General features: G+C 44.2%; 1 protein-coding gene across 9 annotated transcripts in view; it reads left to right on the top strand.

Moving 5' to 3' along the window:
* Positions 1-23,332, top strand: part of LPP (LIM domain containing preferred translocation partner in lipoma) — a 356,904-nt gene that overhangs the window by 327,477 nt on the left and 6,095 nt on the right. The gene's annotated exons all lie outside the window — the stretch shown is intronic.

Consider the following 23,332-nt stretch of genomic DNA (forward strand, 5'->3'; position numbering starts at 1 on the left):
TGCCCAGGCTCCTGTGGTCTGAGCTGGCAGATGTTTGCAGCTAGAGGACAATCGCTGCCCTGGTGCTAAAATGTGTAATTAGCCATAGGAAATTCTTTCCTCAGCTGATGAAGACAGGAAGGTAAACTATGTCTTAATGCTTTCGCTGTTTTTCTAGCAAGTTGAATGAATCTGGCTGCCCTCACAGAGGAGCCTTTCCAGACAGGTAGTACTCTCTGCTGTTCTCTCTCTCCCCATATCCAAAGATCTGTGCCATTAGCTGGAGAGCAACAAAACCCTCTCACTGAGAGGCAGAAGGCTGTTTTCTTTTTTCTCCTCTTTTTCATATTCCCTGTAGGCATACACAAACTTGGGTTTCAGAGGCAGCTGTGCTCCGTGCTAAGCAGCAGCAAATAGCTTTTCCCTGGGACAAAGAGCAGACTCCAACAATTTTGGTTTTGGCTATGATTTCCAAATTATTCCTGACCTGGAAGCTCCTCCTTTTGTTACTCTGCTAATCCCTTCTCCTAACTGGGCAATAATCTTTGGAAAGAAAAATGTAGTCTGGGTGTGAATTAGCAGAACACTGAACATTTTGGTTGTTTGTGAAGAAAGGCTCTGCTCTCCTTCTCAAGACACTTCCCAAGTTCACATTCTGTATAGCTCCATCATAGGTGGTCAGAACAGCATTTCCCATGGCCTGGACCCTGAAAAACATGAATTTTGCTGCTCTCAGTTTAGGATTGAGGTGCTGCAACTACTGGGGTTGGTGCTGATTCTAGGTTCTCTTCCTGTCTCAATTTCTACACCAAATGGTCTGTGATTTTTCACTCCTGGCAGTGATGAAAGAACACAGGAAAGCTGATGCCCAGGTGGAAGAACTGTGGCAAGTGATCAAATCAAATAGGAAGTCCTAGAGCAAATGAACAGTGTGTTCAGCATTGTATGCGCTACAGGCATACAAAAGAGGGAGTTTGTCCCTGCAGAGTAGAGGTTGGGAGGTTAAGTCAAGGTGTCCTGGCTAGCGAGCCAGCAGAAAGGATTGTGTGAACTGAGGGTTTGCTGCACTGCTCTAACTTAAACCTCAAGAAACTGTAAAAACAGCTGAGGACTGGAAGGATGCTTCAAGGATATGACTGAAATCAGGGAGTACAAAATTACTGCCACATTAGCTCTTCCATGCCAGAGACTCATCCTTACGTTAGCAGTTCTCCAGCTGTACAGCACAGGGGAGACACCTGCATTCTGCCTGCAGACCTGTACTGCTAGCACTTCTGTTGGGGTTGTCATTTTATTTGGTATTCATTGCTGTCCTTGATTTTAACCAGGACTGAGCATCATCCCTTGAAAGCAGTGGGGACAGCAAGGACCCAGTTCTGTAGAAAACTGAGCCCAGGATGTAGATATTGGTGTAGCTGTTTCCTTGATGTCTTTTTCTCCTTTTGCTCCCACTCTGCCTGGATCTTGTTCTGTATGGGTCACTGGGTCCTTCTTCCCATCTGACTTTTCTGCCATCCTAGGGACCCCATTGATGTCAGCAGAGGCTGCTTTTGCCCACACTGTGGCAGAACTTACAGACTGAAGGGAGAAGTGGTTGGGCCAAATAACAGGAGCAGTCAGGTCCAAAGACAGAGCTGGAAAGAGGGCTTAGGTTCCCCAGACTCTGTCCCCACGTTCCTGCCATAGGCTAATTCCCTAGCTTGTGCTGCCTCTGTTGTAGTGGAAATACTGACAGCACCTCTGCCAAAATGCACACAACAGGCACTGCACAGAAATCTCCTGCAGCAGGACACACACATTCGTGGTGCTGACACGCAGCCTGTCCACTGGGCCATAATGCAGCGTAGCATGTATTACAATGTGCCATTAGAAAAACTGCAGTTGCCAAATGTTTCTGTTTTCATATAAAGCTATTCCGTGGAGGTTGTTATCTGATTTTCTCTGGTACTGAGAAAAGCAGTTGAATCAGACAAGAGACCTTGTGGGTGGAATACATTATGTCCAAAAATCAATCATAAGGTAAGGTAGGAATAGAATTGAGTTTATTTACAGTCCGTTGACTTTTATAGTTAGCACCATTTATTAGAGAAGATGAAGAAGAAGAAGAAAATTAAGCAGAGGGCAGGGAAATGTTTCTTTGTGATATTTTTGTGCCTGGCAATGAGAAGAGATTTGTGTACGAGCTGACAATTTATCTTCTGCCCTGAAGAGAAATGACTTGTTCTCAAATGGGCATGAAATGAAATAGTGCAGAACACGATAGGAACTTTTCCGAGTAAATGGGTCAATTTCCTGTCATTCTCTCGATAATTGTATGTAGAGCACACTACGCTCCAAACACTGGCAAATGTGATTTTTTTTTCTCCTGTTATTTTACTCCTTTTGTAAATGGGTGGAAAACATATTCCAGTACTGGCACTATTATAATCAGCTTTTGCCGGTGGCTAATAGCAGTCCATTTTCAGTGAATGCTTATTACCTCCAAGCAGTCTGAGACACTACATAACAACCCAGCACTGTATAGATTGGTACCGCTAGGAACAAGATGTAGTTATAGGGACCTCATTGCAAATGGCCTATCTCAGCAGGAAACTCGCTCATCCCTTTATCTTCTCTTTCCTAATTGCGAAATAGGCCCTGGTGCTCTGGCCATGGAGGGAACCTCGTGTGCCTCCTGAAACTTTCTGCTATGGTTAGCAGCTTTCTGCCCCGCTATCCCTTAGCAAATTGTTGCATTTTCCTCCACTTAAAGCCAAGCTAGCTATTACTGAGGGGACATAGATTCAAGCTGGACTCAGTGAGGACTGAACCGATAATTTTACTTTGGCTGTTGCTAATTAAAAATAACAGAAGTGCTGGTGTAGGTGTTCCATGGATGATGATTAGGGCCTCTGTGGCAGGTTGGGTAAATCACACTGGTACAGGGTAAATGCACTGATAAAGCTTCATGAGTACCTTTGAACTTCAGTCTGAGGAAGTCCTTGGCAAAGAGGGAGAACATTATAGGGTTGGCCCTAAGGGCTGGATTCTGGCTGTGGCAACATCAGGATAAATCTGAAGCACTTCATTTTAATAACTCTCCTCCCTATTAACTCCAAGCTCAATAAGGTCTAGACTTGTCCATCCCATTTCCTCACCTGTTTAGTTGTGTTCTTGTTTGGAGGTTATAGCGAGGATAAACACAAGGCCAGTCTGGTGAGGACAGGAGATACCTGAGCCATGATGGCATGGCCTGATGGGGCAGCACAGCCAGTGTTAATGAGTCAGGGCTAAATCCCACCACTGCCTCTCCAGTGACGTAGGGACATGTACTCAGAGTTGCAAGATATGGATTTTGGCTAAAGGTGGTTGGGAATTGCTGTTGTCACCCCTCTGCCTTCCCCCTCCCTCCCCCCTCCCCCCAAATAAAAACAGATGAAAGCAAAACCATCTTAAGCACGTGTTCTTAGAAAGCTTTTAGACTCCATTCTTCAGAAAACCCCAAGAACAGACTTCCCTTCCTCTCTGTTAGTGAAAGCTGCTTTGCAAGAGTGTGTCAGGATTAAGCGTTTCCTGTGGAACTTTCCATTTGGGAGGGGAATTTGGGGGCATTTCAGAAGCTATAAAAAGATATTTTACAAGCCCTAGCTACAACCCTTGTGAGAATACCCCACAGGGTCAGTATCACCTTTGTTCTGTGTATGCAGAGCTGGTTTCACTCCAGTACAGGCTGAATTACATTACAGCTTGAAACACTATTAGTTTTCTCTGAAAGTTTAGACACCGAAAATTCCATATTTTTCCACTAGAATAATGAAATGAAAAATTCTAGTAGATGTCCATAAGAACAGAGAGGCCCATTTGTTTTTCATGTATGTTCTTGATGCAAGTGAACTGGAAATAAGGGTACCCGCAGGATAGATCTTCAATAACTTCTGCGTCTACTGTAAGGGGAAGAGAGGAGTTCATGTGGCAAGCCCACTCTGTGAGCCAGCAGTTGCTAAAGTACGCTTTTGACTGCTTTATTGAATTGGCCCTGCTTGACGTATATTTATGACTGCAGACTCCACACAAGTCATGAGGAACTTGAAGTAAATGATCTCTGACCTCCTTCACCAGGGAGCACTGGGAAATGTGTGTTTTTTATTCCACCTGTCTTTGGAAATGTGGCAACTTTAAGGACTGATTCAGAAATTATGCTCATGCAAGTCTGGAGTAATGCAGCTGAGGTGGATAGGAGAGACCCACTGCAAAAGCCACTGGGGGAATCGGATGAGACTTAGGCCATGATGCTACTTTAACCAGAGAATAAGTTCTAGTGACTCTTACTTGGAGCAAAATATGAAAAGATCAAGGGCTGAATTAGTCATTTTCTCCATGTTACATAACAATATTTTAGCAAACATTCTTCTCCCTGAACGTTTAAATGCGTTGCTTGAATAATCGCTGAAGACAATGTGGTAATAATATGTTCCTTATGTGTTGGAGGCAAAGCATTTATTATGGTTTTACTTTTATAAAATATATTAATCAATTTAGTTTTTGTTGATGTTTACACACAGGGAGCTGGGGGGCTTGTTTTGTTTTTTACTGTTATTATTTTTTGTCTGTGGATCAGAGACAACTGGATTTCTATTAAATGGGTCTGATGCCTATGGCGGGATGCATCCCAGATAACTTGATCTAGCTAGAAGTTGGGCACTTGCTCTAACATCTCTGTACGACTCTGGGGAGAGTTTATGGCCTCTCATTGGTACCTCTAGGGGAGCAATATTTTGCCCAGTCCTACCTACAGCCCTTCTGCAATCACCCCAGTGTCGGTGTTACCTTTGTTCTGCGTATTTAAGGCAAGCTCAGTCTGAGTACCTAGAAAGTGGGTATTCTTCCACCTATAGCTCCCGCGTTGCCTGGTTGTTTAGTCATGCTCTAATTCACCCTCCTTCAGGGCTGGCTTCATCAGAAAAGGCAGCTCTGACCACTTTCTTTGAAGATGCAGCCAGGAAAAGAAAGTGGAGTTGCAGCACGACCAGACCATTGTATAAGATTTTTTTTTGTGATTGGGAAACTGTCCCTGGAAGTGGGTGACCTGGGTGTTAAAACTGCTTCAGTTAGAGGGCAACCCCCCCTGCCCCCCCCCCCATTGCCATTTCTTTGGCGTGATGGAGACGTTGGTGGAGAAGTCTCACTGCTGCTTGGGCTGCAGCCAGCTTGCAGAAAATCCCTCAGGATTCACAGGGCCGGAGAGGGGCAAGGAGAGGAGGTGGAAGGGCTCAGTGTGAAAACGTGGGGCTGGGAGGCACCTGGTTTGCTCTGTCCCACCACGGCTTCCCGGCCTGCTCCAGCTCCCCGCCTGTAGAAAGCACAGTGCTATTAATGTTGGTTTTAGAGGGGGGTGGATAAACTTATTACTCTGTGGGAGGTGTGTGGTTGGTACCGTGATGGAAGCAGCAGTGTTAAAGAGATGCAGCGGTATGTGCTGTAATGCTACCTGCGAGGAAAATGTGCTTTGAAAAGGAGTGGTGTGATTTCTTTGGCTAGCTGGCAAGGAGGGGTTCTTATTGTCAGACATGGATTTTACTGGGTTTGAAACTTGGATTAAAAAAATGTCTATATTAGCTCCAGACAGAGATGCGCCCTGGAATCTTGGAAACTTTCTGTTTCACTGCTAGCTTTGAGAGGAAATTTTGGCTTTCTAAGTTACAACATGACTGATTTGTTCTGTTTGTTTTTTTGAGAATCTTTTTTTTGTGCTCCCATGACTCAAATCCATTTGAATTTTTCCCTTTGAACTATGTGTTTGTAAGCTCTGGCTAGCCTAGTGTTGCATTTGATATTCTGGCATTGGGCAGAGGAGGATGGAGGAGTGTTTTTCCACTGCTACCACAGAGGTCTTCAGCTCAGTATTGCAAAGCACAACTTTTAGCACAATCCACCACACTCAGTTAGGCTCTGATGTTTCCCAAGAGGATCAAGCACATGGATTTTGATCCACTGAGGCCAGCATTGCTGAATAGAAACACTACGAAGGGAGAGGCGTAAACCTTGCCTCTTGCTTTGGCATCTTATTTTGGCCTGAAAAGAGGTACCTCCCCTGCCTGAGTTTTGCAGCTCTTCTGTGCTTAGACAGGGTCTGTCCTTTATTAGCATGGTCAAGGCAGGGGATTTTCTTCACCTTCCCCACTATCCCGCTGTTTAGAGGACCAACCTGAGATGTGGGATATATAGGGTCCCTGACCTGGCTGATTTTGAGGTAAGAGTTGCAGGGCAGCCCTCCCCTCTACAGGGGGCATGTAGTTGGTGTCAGCATCTCTTGTTTTCTCCTGGGCAAGGATTTCTGCTTTGCATAGATAAGATAAATATTTGCTAGCCAGAGAGAGACAGACAGAGGGATTGATGTTATCGTTGTAAGGTTAAGCTGTTTGCTGGAGACAGAGGATACCTACCCTCAAGGCACGCTCTAAGAACACTCTGCAGATCCAGCTCTGCAAACAAGGCACAAGGGCATGCCCCACTTATGACCTGCCACCAGCACCAAGTCCCCAGCCAGCACTGAACCATCAGTGTGTAAATGGGTGCATGGATGCCTGATGATGAAAAATGGAGGCACCTCAAGGACCTGATTGATCTCCTGTATGCTTTCCCTTCTTGCCATCTGCACCAGCTCCTCCCTGAGCTCTCAGGGCTGGGCCTGCGAGCTTGCCTGCTCTCTTGTGCACCACTTTGGCAACTCAGAAGGCCCATCAAGGCTCTCTGGGACATCCGCCCAACATGAGGATCCTTTCTGGAACGTCCTCCCACCCTCTCAAACACTGAGGTGCTGGCACAGCATCGTTGCCCAACGGGAACGCAGCCAACGCATCTCTCGATGCCCAGGAAAGGGCTAGAGAGAGATGCGAGAGAAAGGGCTCTCTGGGTGCTGGATTGCCTGCAGGGCTAAAAGGGGTAAAAACTTATTTTTAGTGGCTACTCTCAGCTGACCTGGATCTGATACACTTGTGTAAGCAGGTAGCATTTTCACATCTGTGCTGTTTGTCTTAACATGTCAAACAGCTGATATTTTTGCAAGGTTTCCCTAGTTCCTCCTTCCCCCCCTTTTCTTCTGTCTCTGTAAAATATTGCCGCTATAATCCAGTTTGACTCAGCAGGATCCCTTTTCACGCTGGTTAATCCCCATATATAGGCATCAGTTCAGGGAGGTGCACCAGAATGCTGCAATATTTTACCTAACATTTTGTTTAACCGGGATGACATTATTCAGACAAATTAATTCCTCCAAGACGTAAACTTGTTCTGACTGAGTGCTGCAGCAGCCTCCCTGAGAGCAGCAAACCATGATCTGACATCTTAACAGCTCTCCACACGGTCAGGGGGAGTCTTACATAAAAGATCTTCAGCTGTGCATATCTGCAAGGTGCAGCTGCCACTCTGTAGATAGATTTCTTTTCCGGCCAGGTTTGGGGGGGAAAACATTTTTTAAAAACTGTATGGCTTTTCCCTTCTCCTCCGCTGTGCTCCAGCTAGCCCTGAGCATCATCACATCCATACAGGTGTCTACTGGTTCTTCTCCTTGGAGCTTTCGTTAGCTCCCAGATCCATCATCCAGCAGGTCCATGTGCTGGCCAAAGTGATCCCCAAGCTTGCTAAAGCTCCTGAGAATGCCCTGGAGCAGGAAGAAAGAAATGAGAAGATTGGTTAACTTAAAGTTCGGATAGCTTAGCCCCAGCTACATGGTCCTGGGTCTGTCTCCCACAGCCCTTGCTCCTAGTTTGAATTCTTCTGCTAGTTTATGCCTATTTTTGCTCAGCTTGAGTTGCTTTACAGTGCCTCAGTTTTCCCTCTCTGAGAAGTGGGCTTGATGCCATAGATGTTAATATGATTAGTTAGTTGAGATGTGCATAGAATGACTTCAGAAAGCTTAGCTGACTGGATGGCACAGACTTCTGGGCATGCTGGAGGCTTCTCCTAGATAGATTTTTCTTCTGCACTTTACTATTTCCTAGGCTAGCCAGAGCTGTTCAGGGAAAACGTGTTTTCTTCTCTGGAGCAGTGTATTATTGGTGGAGGGCATTGCTAGAGTCTCCCTGTACACCAGTTTTGAGTACCTTGATGTAATCTCATCACCATTAGCTCAAACTGAGTTAAGGTTACAGCAAATAATAATATGCAACATCTCCAAAGCTGCATAATTAAAAGGATTTGTAAAGTTGCAGCTTACAGAAATGTAGTTACATATGCATAAAACTACCTATTACTTTAATAGTAATTAGTTTTAGAGGTTTTTCTCATTGTGTTTCAGCTGTCTCCTAGCCGTGTTTTGGGGAGTAGTATGACTGTCCCTAAAGGAGAACCCATATGAAGGAGCATGGCTAAAAGAGATTTCTTGTGCTGTTCTGCAGAGCTATTAAGTCAGACAGTACTTGGTGCTTATCTGTAATCTGCTAGTAACAAAAAAGAAAAAAAAATAACTGATGATAAAATTAGTGGATTAGTAAGATGTGGAATGGAGTGACACGGATTGGTGAACATCCTGGGCTCATATGAGCAAAATTGGTTTAATACACCCAACTGTGAGGCCATCTGTCCAGGAACAAGAGCATTGCTTTCTGGCGCGTAAGCCCTATCTACTTCTGGAGGCTCATCCGGCAAAGTGCCTTCCTTGGGAAGGACTGGAGGCTTTTTGTACAGGCAGCTAAGGAAGCCTTCCAGTGTTGGGGCAAAAATGGCTGATACAGTCACCGCATGTAAAGGCTGGGAAGGAGTAAGTGGAAGAGTAGTTTTTACATCTCAGTTCAGTGTTAGTGAGAGAGAGAAAGTGGAATCCCGTATCTAGTCCACTGTCTGTTTCCTTAAAGGACACTGAAGAACTGTAGAAGGTGAAGAAAAGAGCCAAAGGTGGGAGAAAAATGCTTTAAAGTGTTCAAACAGTTTAGCTTATCAAAGGCGGTATGATGTAATGTATAAGGTGAAGTACTGGCTATTAAGGAAATCTTTAATCTAGTGAAGAAAGACAGAACAATCATGGAAGTAGAAGCCCAACACACTCACATTAGAAGTAAGACAAATACCTTAACAGTATGGCTAGTTACCCCTGGAACAAAAGACTAGTAAGCAATAGTCTCCATCTCTTGATGTCTTCAAACTAGGCCTGTACACCTACGTGGAAGTCCTGATTTAGTCAAACAGCACTTACTGAGTTTCCACCAGAGATGGGGCGATTCTTTCTGGTCTGTGATACACAGAAGGTCACATGAGATGACTAATGGTCAAGAAGCTCCAAGCCTGCAAATGTTAAACCTATTAAGTGCTAAAAATTGTAAGTGCACCGGTTGCCAGGGATTCTACAAAGAAGCAATGCTGTGATATTGCCAAGGACCTCACAAACCTGTGGGTGTTGTTAGAAGGGCTGGTGTCTAGTTTTGCTTTCTTTTTGTCACATGCCCAAAAGAGAGCCGAGAGCCCAGGCATGGTGGGAAGATGGGAAGCAGGCACCCTGTGGGCTGGCAGGGTCTGTGCCTCCCGTGCATGGCACTTGCTAACACATTCTTCCTATCAGACCACTGCCATGGGAGGTCCTGATGTCAGTGAATCCAGCTGATATCACTCACTAACAATGACTTAAGGCCACTGGGGATTTCTTCACTGTGAGGGTGACAGAGCACTGGAACAGGTTGCCCAGAGAGGTTGTGGAGTCTCCTTCTCTGGAGATATTCAAAACCCGCCTGGACGCAATCCTGTGCAACGTGCTTTAGGTGACCCTGCTTGAGCAGGGGGGTTGGACTAGATGATCTCCAGAGGTGCCTTCCAACCTCAACCATTCTGTGATTCTGTCTCCCTTTAGAGGGTCACTTAGAGGGCTGGTGCTGGGGAGCAGGGAGGTTAGCTGCCTAGGTCGGGGGAGATAAAAGCTGACACTTTCAAAGTTTTCCTTTCTAGCCATCTTGTGGTTTGTCTCATATGCAAGAGAGTGTGGGCAACTCTGCTTGTTTTTGTTTCTTCCAACATGTTGAACATACCCCAGCTCAAGCTGCAGGCGTTGACTGTCTTTAGGAAGAGACAGTTTAAGTTAACCAACTTAAAATGTAGAACACCCCACCCTGGAGAACATTTAGCAGCCTGCTAATGTGAGCAATTGATAGTTAAAAGGAGATTTGTACCCAGAATGAACTGATTCCCACATCAGGCCCTGAAAAGATCACCTCTATACCCAGCTGTATTCCTAGGGATGCAAGGCAAACTGAGTGGAGTTTTAAAGTGCATGGAAGCAGAAGAATTAAATTGGAAAGATAGCTCTTTGGTATCCAGGTGGTATTTTCTCACCAGCAGATCTCAAAGAGCTTTCCAAAGCTTGGTAAGAACAAGGATATGTGGGGTCAGATGAACCCTGGAGAGAATGCCTGGTTTTCAGTCACGCATTCCAGATCTCGGCTCAAATATTTTTGTGTTGGGTTTCTTTCAGAAAAGTACAGAAAGACCCTGGAGCCAGAAATACTGTATAAAACACGCAGGATAATTAGCAACCTCCTGGAAACATGTGCAACTTTAATAAAATTTAAACTCCAGTTCCTTCCCACAGGTGGAGTCCAGAAGTACTGTAGGCAAAATGCACAATTAAGCTATTTTTGTGCCCCTTCATCTCAAACTGTGAGTGTTAAAACACATGTAGGTAAAGCAAATGGAAAGCATAAACCTGCCTGTTTGCCGTGCTCATTTGAACTTATTGCATTAGCTCTGTGCAAAGCGTGGATCACTCTTGAACAGTGTACTCAAGTGAAGATCTTGCTAAGAAAAATGTCTTCACCTACAAACCTGGCTTCTTAAAAAGCACTATGACTTTGCAGCTCCTTTCTGCCAACCACAAAGGGGAATAAATGACTCTGGGAGGGCTCAAGTAATTATACAAAGTGCCTGGATCAACTTTTCCATGGCGATCCTGTAGCTACTGGTCTGATGGCTTAATAATGTGCTTCTGAAGTGGCTGCTTTCCATTTCTCTTTCTCTCCAGGGCCAGATTTCCAGCAAGGCTCCTTAGCTGCCCTTGCAGAACTGGCAAGAAGATGCTCTCTGGACTTGCACTGTGTGTGAAGGAGCCAACAGTAACTTTTCCATAGGAAAACTTATAGCTAGGGCAGAGTTGGGTTACGCTGCCCCAGCAGCAAACCCGGAAGAAGACTATGACTCAAAGTCCTAGGTCACTTCCTTGCTCCCCACCACTCCCTGTCCCTTTGCCCTTTTCCCTGTCTCTTTGGTAGCAGGTGTGGCAGCACAGATGGGGAGGAAGCACTTCACGCAGTAGTATAGTATGATGCAAGCAACAAAGTGTATTTTTTTCAGTATACCACCAGTGCTGCCCACTCCATCTGCAGTCTGGCATCTGGATCTCTCAGGCGCGTGAGCCACGTGTCATTACCTTGCTGTCTTCTACCTTTGCATCTAGATCCATTACATAGGTAGATCGTGGTGAAGAAAGGCCCTTTCTTTTGTTGTTCCTAGTAGGTCTATTAAGTCAGTAGCTATGAAGGGTATGGGTCATACCAGTTTTACTTTGCATAAGCTGCTTGGCAAAAGGCAAGGGTCAGATTAGTATGGGTGTTGAAATGTTCTTTCTGGAAAAATGGCAATTTCTGGTCTTCAGAAAGGAAAGTTGGAAGTAACTTTAATTAGGATGGAGATAGCAGTTCACTAGTTACCTTAATAAGAAACAACCAGTAGTGCAGATGACTTTGAAAGATCTCAGACCTTTTTGAATAATATGTGAAGCTCCAGAGCACTGTATGTTCCTCTGTTATATATGTTCCCATAATGGAAGGAAACAGTTACAGAGCAGAATGGTCATGGAATAAGGTTATTTTCCCCCTATATTCCATAATCACTGTGATTCTAGCCTGAGAGTCCCTATGCTAAGAGGACACTATCGACTGGAGAACGGACACGTTATATAATATATATTCAGTGTGTTTATATAAATACGCATTTCTTATGTAACTGTGTCACAGGAAAACCGTGAGGCTGGACAAGTTAGTTTCTTCCGTTGCTGCTCTGTTTTACTCGTTGATTCTCAAGCACTGACACAAGGCTATGGAGTTTGTGTTACTTGCATGTGTGCCCAAATGAATCTCTTTTTTTCTTTTCAAAAACTCCATTCACATTTGCATTTTACTGTTTTTCACAACTGTTTTTTTTTTAATATAATATTTGGCTGAAAGCCTTTGGTGGTGTTGCTTCCACAAACTAAGGAGTAATCTGGTTAGTATATATTAGGGGCTGACATTTAGCTGACTAGCACAATATACAGTGGCTGTGCTTTTTAACTTAAAATAATGCACAGGACAGCCTCTTCAAGTGATGTAAAAGATCTGGTAAAGAAATGCCAACTGTCAGCTTGATTTTCGGTCAGCTCTGCTCTGACATAAGCCTTCCCGACAGCTCAGGCCAGTGTCCTTCATATTCCAAATTAATCCAGAATTTCTTGTGGTGATGAAAGGGAAAGAAATGACTTTAGAGAAAAGTTTCCTGCTCTGAAAATCCTTGACTAAGTCTGCTGACACAAGAGAATTACCACCTACTCAGACATGCCCATCTGCTCTCGATGAGGACTTACAGAGCTCAAGCCATTTTTTATTTGCATTCCAATGGTTTTGCTGTCTCTGTATCTGAGTCTCTGTGTTGTCTGTCCAAAATGAGGAGACTTCTTTTTGCACAAGGAGACTTAATTTTTCTAGTTAGAGTGCAAAAGAATAGTGCTGAGAGGTTGGACTAGGTAGGCAGCTGGATTGCAAGAAAGCTTCTGCCCAGCCGTCCCACCCCACTGCCTTGAACAGAAGAGCAGCCCAAAGCTTCTGCACCACATCGTACACACTGTTCCAGGGATAAAACAGAGGGTCTGGTCTGTAGTATCAGAGGTATCAGTTTGTAAGGTTAGAAGGAATTCTGTGTCATCCTTTTTATCTCAATGCTGTGTCAAGCTGTCCTTCGATGAGGGTCCTGGCAGTTGAATTCTGGCGAAAGGGCCCTCGGAGGTGGGAGCCCTCTGGAGCTGCAGAGAGGCTGATGTAAATCTTCTCCATTTCTACACCTCACTCTGGCTGAGGATGACCTGTAGTAGATGAAAGCAAGCGCCTGATGGGTGCTCAGGGTGCAACACCAGTCTCTACCGTCCAGCTAGAAGGCAGACAGATTTTCACTTCTCTCACATCTCACTCTTGACTTCTTTGGGAACTTCTCTAATCTGCTCCATGCCTTGTCTGGATTCTTCTTACATAGCTGCCTCTGTTTCCCTTTTTGAATCCCTTCCTTCCCTACCGCTCTCATCTCAGCAGGTAGCGCAAACTCACTTTCCAAGATCAGGAGCTGAAGCAAACATCCAGGTCATTTGAATGAAAAGAAACAGGACGTCATTGCATCTAAAAATAATCCCACTACCTAGTAGGTGATATATCTGGCCCTGGACTTACTCAGCAGCCTGCATTTATTTCCAATTAGAGTCTGACTCTTTAGATAGAAGAATGGGTGTCGCTCCAGGGGATAACTCAATTCAAGCCTCTGAAGAAATCTTGGCCAAAAAAAGTCCCAGTCTTTTCAGTGTGTGTGTGTGTGTGCGTGTGTGAAGTATAGACACACAGTTCTCGTCTTACATTGACTCATTAAATTCTGCTTTCTGTTATCCTTGACAGTGGCCAGCACTGGTTGCCTGTGGTTACTGCCCAGCGTTCTTCCAGAGTCTTTCGCTTATAAGGGTTTCTTCAGGAAATAAGAAACCACCTCTTTGCCCTCCTTTTGGAAGGACCTCAAAGCATCCCCAAAGGTTTTAGCCCTTGCGTTCCAGGCATAGAAAATTCTTCTATTACCCTGAAGGCTCCAATATATTCTCCTCACATCAGGGACTTGTATGTGTTTGGCAACACTTTAAAAAACGCATCGGGGATTTGGGAGAATCATATTCTCACTGTCAGTTCAGGTAGCAGCAGGATCCAAACCCTGTGAGAGTTTTGGTTTTGTTTTTTTTCCCAGCTTTATACTGGATTATGTTTCTATTAAAAGCAGCTATTTTATGCTGAACTGTTGCCATGACCTGTATTTCACAACTGTAATGTATACACTGAAAAATTTATTATCTTGCACTCAAAAGATGTTTCAGCAAAAGCTCCATGAAATTCTGTGCAAAATCTCAGTTACCTTCTTGCTTGTTTTCTGGTTTGGATTGGTTGGTTTGGAAGGTTGTTTTTTTCTTGGTAGTTCTGGATGCTATCTTTGGTGTTTTTAATAGTAAAGTGACTTCTGCCAGAGGATCCCGCATTGCTATAGGCCTCACAATATCTTACTAAACCCACTCCATAGATAATTTGAAGCACAGAGGTGGAAAGTGATGAAGTTGAACTCTCAGAAAGAATCACTGGTGAAGCCAGGCAGCCTCAGTTCCCACTGCTCTGTCCCAACCACTAGAAAACATCACTTTTGCTTGTGACTTAGATCAGAGAGCACAAGAGGCATAAAATACCAACTTTAAACAGGTTCTAGTTAAAAGACTGGTGTTGTTCAGTCTGTAACCAAAAAAGCTCATCTTCATTGGATGCTAATTAAATGTTATTGACAAAAACAGAGACTGTCAACTAAAACTTGATTTCCATGTTAGTCAACCAGATTCCATTTTCTTGATGTTTTCGATATCACCAATTCTTGCACTGTCCAGACAGTCCTCCAGGAAAAACATGGCAGGGATGAATTCATTTCTAATGAAAAATGTTAAGAAGGAGGAGGGGAACTATAAATAATCACTGAAATGTCACAGAGTCAGTCATTTTTTCCTCTGCAAGTCAGCTTTAACAGTTAAGGTCAAGATAACATTTCCATGTCAATGGTCAGTTACAGCAAAATTCTAAAACAGGAAGATTGAATGGAATTTTGGATGATTTTTCTTGTATTCCACCCAGATTTGACCAATTTAAAGTCTCTTTGGTCTGCCAGCTATGAGTTCCAGTGTTATTTTGGTTAAGCTCTTTGCCAGAGTGGCAAGCTTGGATTGGAGTATCAGGTTTATTAAAGGCTATGAAATTAAATTCTCTACCAAAAACCAACCAAAAAAAACCATTTCTAGCCTGTAGTAACTCCTTTGTATTTCCTTTGATGTGGTTCAATTTGACTTGAATTTTAGCCTAACAATTGCAATACAATTTTTTTGTTTTGTTTGCACAAAGTTCTAATCAGTTTAGACTGTAAGTGGTTTGAAATGCCTCTAACAGCTTTCACAGCGTTGCTAATTAAGCTTTAAATCTCCACTGTCCACAATTGTATCTAGACAAGGAGCAGAGTGTATCTGCTCACTCTTTGCCACATCTCCCAGCTGCATGTAATTCTGCTGTGTGTGCAGAAAGTAATCACAACAGGACAGATCCTTCAGTCCTTATTTAGGCGAAACTCCCATAGTGGCATACAGAGTCAGGCACATCATGTTTTGAGGGAATAGATGTATTTGATGGTGAGAACATGCGAGGCAAGCAGTGCAACATCTATACTGCAAAGACTGGAGGTACTTGGGCATAGGGAGTAGCTTTGCTTTATCCCCTAGAGCACTTTGTACAGTGGAGTCCTGTGCTATGATTATGGTTTGTAGGTGCTGTCACCTGACAGGTTATTATTAATAATAGGTAAAAGTGCGGGCTATCAAAATCCGTGAAGTATTTTTCCTGTCCCTGAGGAGTAAAGCTAATAGAATATCATAGTTTTTAAAGCTACTGAGGTTCACGCTACTGTAAAAAAAAAAAATTCCTAACAAATCCTGGAACCAGCTAAAGACAGTCTTTCTGAAATCAGCAAAGCTGGGAGATGATTTATCTCTAGGTAGCGACCCCGGTGGTATGAAGCAATATTAATCTTCCGAGGCATGACTGCTGTTGTGCGACTGGGTCTGGGGATTTGAACGGTAGCTCCGCGCCAGTTCTCCTGAGCTGTGAAAGCCTTTAACAAACTGTTTAACTCTGGCATTCTGGGAGGGATTTTGAGGGATTTCCTTCAAATTAGAAATCTTTGAAAATCAACATCTTACGCCAGGCGCTGCATTACGCAAGGGGCTGGAAAGCTGGCCAAAGGTCTGGTCGCGCGCTCAGGAACTCCTCGGATTGAAGAAATCCGAGATGGAAACAGCCTTATCAGATCATCCCTCCCTGCCAAGGCAGGCTTCCCTCCCGCGCTCTGCCGGTGCGGCTGCGTTTTGCTGGTGCGCATCTCTCCAGTGCTCCCAACACTCGCTCCAGCTGACCGGCCGGACGTTTGCTGGACCAGGTGCGGGCCGGGTGTAACATGCCTGGTGCCACGCTGTGATCCTGGGGCTCCTTCCAGGTGTGCCGTGTGGTCTGCAGCACTAGCAGAAAATGAGCTGCACTCACTATCGTACACGTACACGATGTGCTGTTTCAATTTTGTCGGAGACCTGCAACTCCTCTTTTTTGATGTCAGTAGACAAGATATGTCAGGGTTTGGAAATGCACCTTCACCAGAAGGAAAAAGAAATACTGAGGGAACGCTGTAAAGAAACACGAGCTGATTACCAAGATTTTTAGCAATGCCCTCACACATAGTAGTTGTTAAGGATGCTTTAAATTGTTTGGCTTACTGTAGTATTACGTAGAATTATAATTATTGTTGTTGAAAAAATGTCATCAGCATGGTCTTATTTTGTTTTTTTCGTCTTCCATGCTCTCTAAAGTTTCCTGTGAATTAGAGAGGAGTATTTCCTCAGGCAAAAATACCTTATGAGTGCGAATTGTTATAGCCACAGGGAATACTCAGAGTAGCAGTTCAGATGCTGTTCTTCAGTAGTGCACCTCCTGAAGTCAGACCTTGTTGAATTTTGAGGTGTGTGCAGTCATTATAGCTAAAAAATGTAGTTTTCACTCTTAAAAATATTTTGTTTCCATCAAGTGACACTGGGCACACAAACTACCTTACAAATATTTATCAAACCTAATAGCATCCTGTTTCCCACTGGGATATGCAACTGCTTTTATAACCATTTTATTTACAGGTAAACTGAGGCACAGAGCATGGACGTGCCTTGCCTATGACAGTTAATCAGTTGAAGAGTCAGAACTAAAATTCAGGCATTTTATCTTCCAGTCCACCAGCTTTCAAGAAAAAGTACCTAATTTGTTATATTTGTAAGCACTGCTGTTCTAAAGTGACAAAGATCTCAATGTTGTTAGAGCAAGGAATGTACAGAAGATGAGTAGCTTTGAGTGCCAGAAAGTAGTTAAGTAATTTCCAACATGAGGCTTCTTGTGGATTTTTTAGCTGGAAGGAGTCAGTGTGGTTGTGGTCTGACATCGAGCATAACGGAGCAGGCCGTTTAACCCTCACATGCCTTCAGTAGTCTCAGCTTGTCAGTGCTAGGGATGGCCAAGGGTCTTCAATAAAATGGTGCTGAGCAACAGAGAAATCACCCTGTCCCTGGACATGCTTTTCCAAAATTTAATTATGCCCACTGTTAAAAAATATATACTTCTTTCCAGTTAGCATGGTCAGCTTGCGAGCCTGCTGGATCCAGCACCCTTCTCTAGATTGCCTCTCCTCACTGCAGCATGCCCAGGTGGTAGCAAAGCCATCCCTTGACCTTCTTTTGATAAGACAAGAAAATGAAGATCCTTTCTCTCACTGTAGAGCTTATTTTCACATCTGCTAATCATTTGCGAAGCTCCTCTCTCTAACCCTTCCCATTTTCATTCGGTGGTACTGCACATTTGTGGACTCGGTTGCTTGTCCCTGTTACCTTTGCTACCAACATAAGCCATAAAATATATCTAGTATTCCTCTAATAGTTGCAGGGCAAGGGACTCCCTCACCCTGTAGGCTGAGAGGACTCTGTGCCGGGTTCACCTCCAGCTGCTCCAAAAATGCAAAGCCCAATTAGGTTTATCCTGACAAGAAAAGCAAATTCCAGCAGAGGGGAAACATGCCAGGTGTGGTATTGCTGCTGTGCTGGGAAAGCCAGTAAAAACTGAGCCGAGTGGAAGAACGATTTTAAAGCCACTGAATACAGCAACCTCCAGAGCCTGAGTCGCTGCCATGTAGTCGGTAGCTGTATACCTAGCTCAGACCCACATCACACTGCTAACATTGCAGAGTTGCCAATGTAATTTATTCTAGCAGCTTTCCTCGCCTCTCCCAGCAAAATACCAGCTAAAGAGCCCTCCCACTACTTACCGCTGTGTCCGAATGAGGGGCCTTTGCCAGCATATTTCTGGCTGTCAGGGATCACATCTCTTCCCACCCCACAGATGCAGCTACAACGACGTGGCCTGAATGTCAGAGCATTGGCCAGGACGCTTCCCCTTACCTGACCTGCCCTCCGAGAGCAGCGAGAAGGGAAGGAGAGCGTGCTCCACTTCTAATAATGTGTCCTGCTGGTCAGGCTAAGTGGAAGAGGTTAACACACACATGTCCCCATTCTCTCCTCAGATATGGATCAGGGAATTTCATGCTGGCCCCTTGTGTTGGATTATAGCCATTAGTGAATTTAAAGTAGTGTCTGTCTGCCAAGATTTGCCTATCTACGGAGATAGGGAATGTCCTTGCAATGGAGGTGGCCAGGGATTTTTCATCATAGGATTTGGGAGGGTGGAATGAGATCTTGATCTTGGATTTTCCTTTTCTAGAAAAAATTGAAAAAAATGGTGTAGAAAGTGTTGAAATTACATCTTGACACTTTACCCCTCCTCCAGCGTCTGCTTTATATTTAACTTATAATCCAACTGTATATTTGCAGACTCAAAACCTAAATGAAACCATTTGAAATTATTTGAAGTGCAGTGTTTCAATTGACCTGATCTAATTTGGGGTTTATAAATTCACCAGGCTTTTTGAGATTAAAGTGTTCTGTCTTCACTTAAGTATGGAAATATTTTCAAGCCTCAAAAATTATCCCACAATGGGGAAAATGTCTCCTGCCCTGCTCTCCTCACAGTCTGAGGAAATGAAGAACGGAGTCACAAGATTTAAAGCAATTCACTTACCACACTTTACTAAGTTACAGTTCAACTACAGTAGTTGACCATGTGCCTGTTTTTAGCACAACAGTCACTTTTGATTCCCACAGCTAGTACCATCTCCTCTCTGCAGCTACTCCAAAAAATGTGTTTCTTCTGCAGTGCTCACAGAAAGCGAACTCATGTCCCCATGCATGATCTCTACTCCATCTCTACTGTTCAGAGTGCGGGAGAGGTTATTTCTGTTCATTAGAGCTCCAGATTCATTGCTAATGTATAAGAAACAATAAGTAACTCCATGTGGCTTTTCTTCTGCGTTCTTTGCTAGGTCACTGCGAGAGGGACCTTGTGCTGCACCGTGTTGGGAGTTAGTGCTATTACCCAAAATTTGGTTATGAGAGGTTATAACCTCCAAAATTAGGGAGGCAGGATGTGCTCCAGCCCACAGTCTGCCTGGCTGTCACCGCAGCACTGCTCCCTCCAAGCCAGTTGCCAGGCAGCTTTCCATCTGGAATGGGAAGCCTTCAAGAGGGGGATTCAACCACTTCCCACTTTCAGTCTTTAATGGTTCTTGCACCCTAGAAGTCTTTCTCAGCAGCCTGTTTTTTCACTTGATTTCACATGTTTAAACCTACCGTTTGCGGAGCAACTCCTTTTCTTCTCTACTGTTTATGACAGGCCAAGCATCACTATAAGGGACCGCCTTGAAAAACTGTCCCCATCCCGGCTGTCAGATACTTGTTCCCAAGCAGCTTGTTTCCATTTTGCTGCTGATTGTGCTGCACATGTTTAACCCTCTTAGTTTTTACCCACAAGCTGATGCTTTGATGTCCTGGTCATTTGAGTCATTCTTTGCCTGTTTTGGGGGTGCATCTTTGCCTGAGATTATATCTTCCATCAGTACACCAGGGTGCATTATTCTCCCCAGGTGAGATGCTCTTTCTTAGCCATGGATAAGCAGTTCTTCATTCAAGAGACCTGGACCACAAACTCAGCCTTCCCAAATCTTTATTGTTATTTGAGGCAGTGCTTTAACACTGGGCCAACCTTCAGTTTAGAAGTGGATTACATCAATCGTTCCTTCCCCAACCTTTTCAAAACCAAAAAAATTAGTAAGATTTGTCCAAAGGCAAAAAAAAGTCTCCAAAAAAGGAGGGCGCTCCTTGCCTCTTAACCAAAACCCCAGGAAAATGATGATAAACTTCCCCCTTCAGCCCCCACTGGATCTGTGGGCCATATCCTGATGAGATGAGTTTCCACCGTAGCCCCTAGGCCTGGTGTTTCCTAGCTGGCTCTTAACCTCTGCATTTCACTTTGGCCCTCTGCACTGCTATTCAGAGGCGCCCAGCTCTGACTCTTGATTACAGGCAGTGGTGGCAATGGCAGCTTGGGAGAAAAGAAAAAAACAGAGCTGTCATTTTTTTTCTTCATGTTATTTGGCTTTCTTGAGGCCTGAAAGCTCCAGGAGGTGCTAGAAGAGTGAAACAAGCCGTAAAAGAGAGCAAAAATCATGCAGCCAAGCTTATAATCCTGCAGCAGTTCTATTCCCATAATGTGCAGAAATACCTTTGTGCAGGTTGTTAGCTGCTGGGGCAGCATTTAGACATGTGGGATAACCTGATTAGAGAATCAAAGAAAACCCTGTTAGCTCCACAGGCCAAATCCTGCCTTACAGCAACCTGATGTCGAATGGGTGTGAATCAAGGAAGCTTTCCCTTTGGCATCTTCTGGTAACACCTTGAAGAGAAGTGTCTGAGCCAGGGTTCTAGCAGGGAAAGAGGCTTAAGCAAATATACTCCCAGACAGGGAGTGAGCTGGAGTCTGAAACTAATGACTTTGTTTTTCCTCAATGGTACAGACTTGGAAGGATGAAAAGAATAAATTTCTCAGGACAGATTTTCAGGTTGTATAGAAGGTTTAGTCAGAAGCTGGGGAATTTAAAACGCTTGTCTTGTGTAGCTGCAGGAATGTCAGACAGTGTGACTGAGCTAAGGTTTGGGAGCAGAAGACTTCCATTTTCCAAAGGCATAATCCGGAGGCATGATTGCTTGCTGTCTTGGTCACTGCAAAACTCCCATCAAAGTCAGTAGCTTGTGTTATGCGAGATATCAGACAAGATGTTATAATGACCCCTTGCAGTCTTATACTCTGTGTGTCTAAAATGTTGTATTAGATTTGTAGTGAAAGCATTTCCAGACCACACTGGTATTAAGTACATACATAAGCCCTTGGAAGATTGGGTCTTTAGACTGTAAATGCCTCTGGGTGAGCATGATATTGGCTTGGGTGTCCATTGAGTGTCATGAGAACTCCACACCTGATTGCGCTCTTCATAGCACTGTGAAGAAGTAGTACAGGCGATACTTACCCTGCGGGTCCACCTGGCAGCGGGGCACTGACTCAACATCCCCCTTGGTTGCTCATGCATCAGCTCTAGTCTGTGAGGTCCCTGGTTTGCTGGTCCCTGTGCTGATCCCCCCTCACATTGCTGGGTGAATTGCAGTTGGTGATTTCTGCTCTGTTCAAAGTACCAGGTAGATTCTGCTCAGTTTTGCTGCATTTTGCTTTCTGGAGTGCTGTTACATCGGCTGTTGTAACAGGCCATGGGAACTGCCTAGCAGATCAGCTCCTGATGCATAGGTAAGCTGTGGGTTTCCTGGCCATGTTGTTGATGTTCAACGCTTATCAGAATTCAAAAGTGATCAGGAAAGTTCATGGGAGAAATGTCTACTCAAGGTTATTAAATGCAGAGATGGCAGCTCCAGCTCAGGAAGTCCTTTAGCCAGAAATTGCTGGAGGCTGGGAGCATATCCGAAGGAATTATTGTGTTTTCCTTGCCCTGTTCCCTTGGCCTCTGTAGTTGGCCGGTGTTGGAAACAATAAGCCAGTAGCAACTTGGTGATGCAAACACTTGGTACCAACACATATTTAGAAGCTGTCATAGAAAATGCCTTAGTGAGTGGCACAGTCTTGCTTCAGTATCTGCAGATATGCAGCATTCCCTCCTTGGCAATCCAAGCAACAGCATGAGTATGGACTGAGATGATGTGATCTGCTTATGCAAGGCAAAATAGTAAATTTGCCAGGTTACTCCTCCAAGGAGAAAATTTTTGACCTTGCTTTTTCTGGCATACCAGCCACTGTTATAATGATGATGATGGTGACAGCAACCAGACAGAAAAGCCAGCAATAATTCTTTCCTGCCCATTATTACAAGGCATAAAGCAAAACCCAGCCTGAAACCAACCCCAGTCTGGCTGTGTTCTCTTTACAAATGTGTTAGGCAGTTCTCATATGGGTTGAAATTCAGGACTCTTCATGCTGACCTTTCCAAAAACAATCTTTTTGATCTTCTGATATGAACCTGTGTATTTTTATGTAATTTTGAGGCTGTAAGTCTATTTGTACCTTACCAGTGATTTGCAGCTCAAAAGTAATGTCCGATGGCCTATGTCTGAGTATACAAGCAACCTCTCTGAGCTCCTGGGTGACTCATCTCCTGACAATACATTTTGGCTGTACATGTAAGGACTGGATTTTGCCCCCGAGAATATTGGCTCAAAGAAGCAATAACAGTGCGGTCAGTCAAAGCATTACTTTCCCTGGGAATTTTGTTGCATGAGGAAGCAGAAGAGCTTTAGCCTTCCTGTGTTTGTCAATATGATCTGCCTTTCAGTAGCTTTTTATATTTTTGTCCCATTTGATCTTTTCGTTTTATTTGTTTCCCCCCCTCCTTTTCTGTATATCCCAACAATTGTAGACTTTCTGCTTCATCCAAGATTCAAACATTGGTTGATAACATTATTTGATAACTCCAGACATATCAAGCAAGGGTAGCGAGTGAAGTTCTCTTTCCCAAAGACCAGTGAAATGAGCCAATTCATCTTGCCACAGATTTATCTTTTGCATCTGTCTATGTTGAATGCACCTTCAATTCGCAGTGTCTCTTTCAGGTGTTTGGTTTGAAAGGGCACTTTGCACAACTGAAAGGCTGGTGTGCCCCACAGACAACCATCTGAAGCAAACGTTTGTTGGTGTTTTTATAACTGACTGCAGGGGCAAGTGAGGTTGGAATTAGATGAATCATTGAGTGGAGCCCACTTGAAAGGTGGGGTTTTGGCTTCAGTGCTTCAGGAACAAACTGGTATGTAAAACCCATGAGCCGAGGAGCGTGGCCTTAGAACTGGCATTTAACAGTCATTATCTCAAACATCTGGGGCCAGAGATAAATGAGCACTTTAGGTCATCCTGAACTCCTGTCCTCATAAGGCTTTCATTGCAGACACAGCTTTGTTTTTTCCCTGGGCTCAACAGAAGTCTCCCTGGCGGGAAGAGAAAGATCAAGATTTACTTACAAGGCAAATGAAGATCCTTTAGAAGAGCTGTATTGACAGAGCAGT

The sequence above is a fragment of the Apteryx mantelli genome, chromosome 9, assembly GCF_036417845.1.
Source record: "Apteryx mantelli isolate bAptMan1 chromosome 9, bAptMan1.hap1, whole genome shotgun sequence".
In the NCBI taxonomy this organism is placed as follows: domain Eukaryota; kingdom Metazoa; phylum Chordata; class Aves; order Apterygiformes; family Apterygidae; genus Apteryx; species Apteryx mantelli.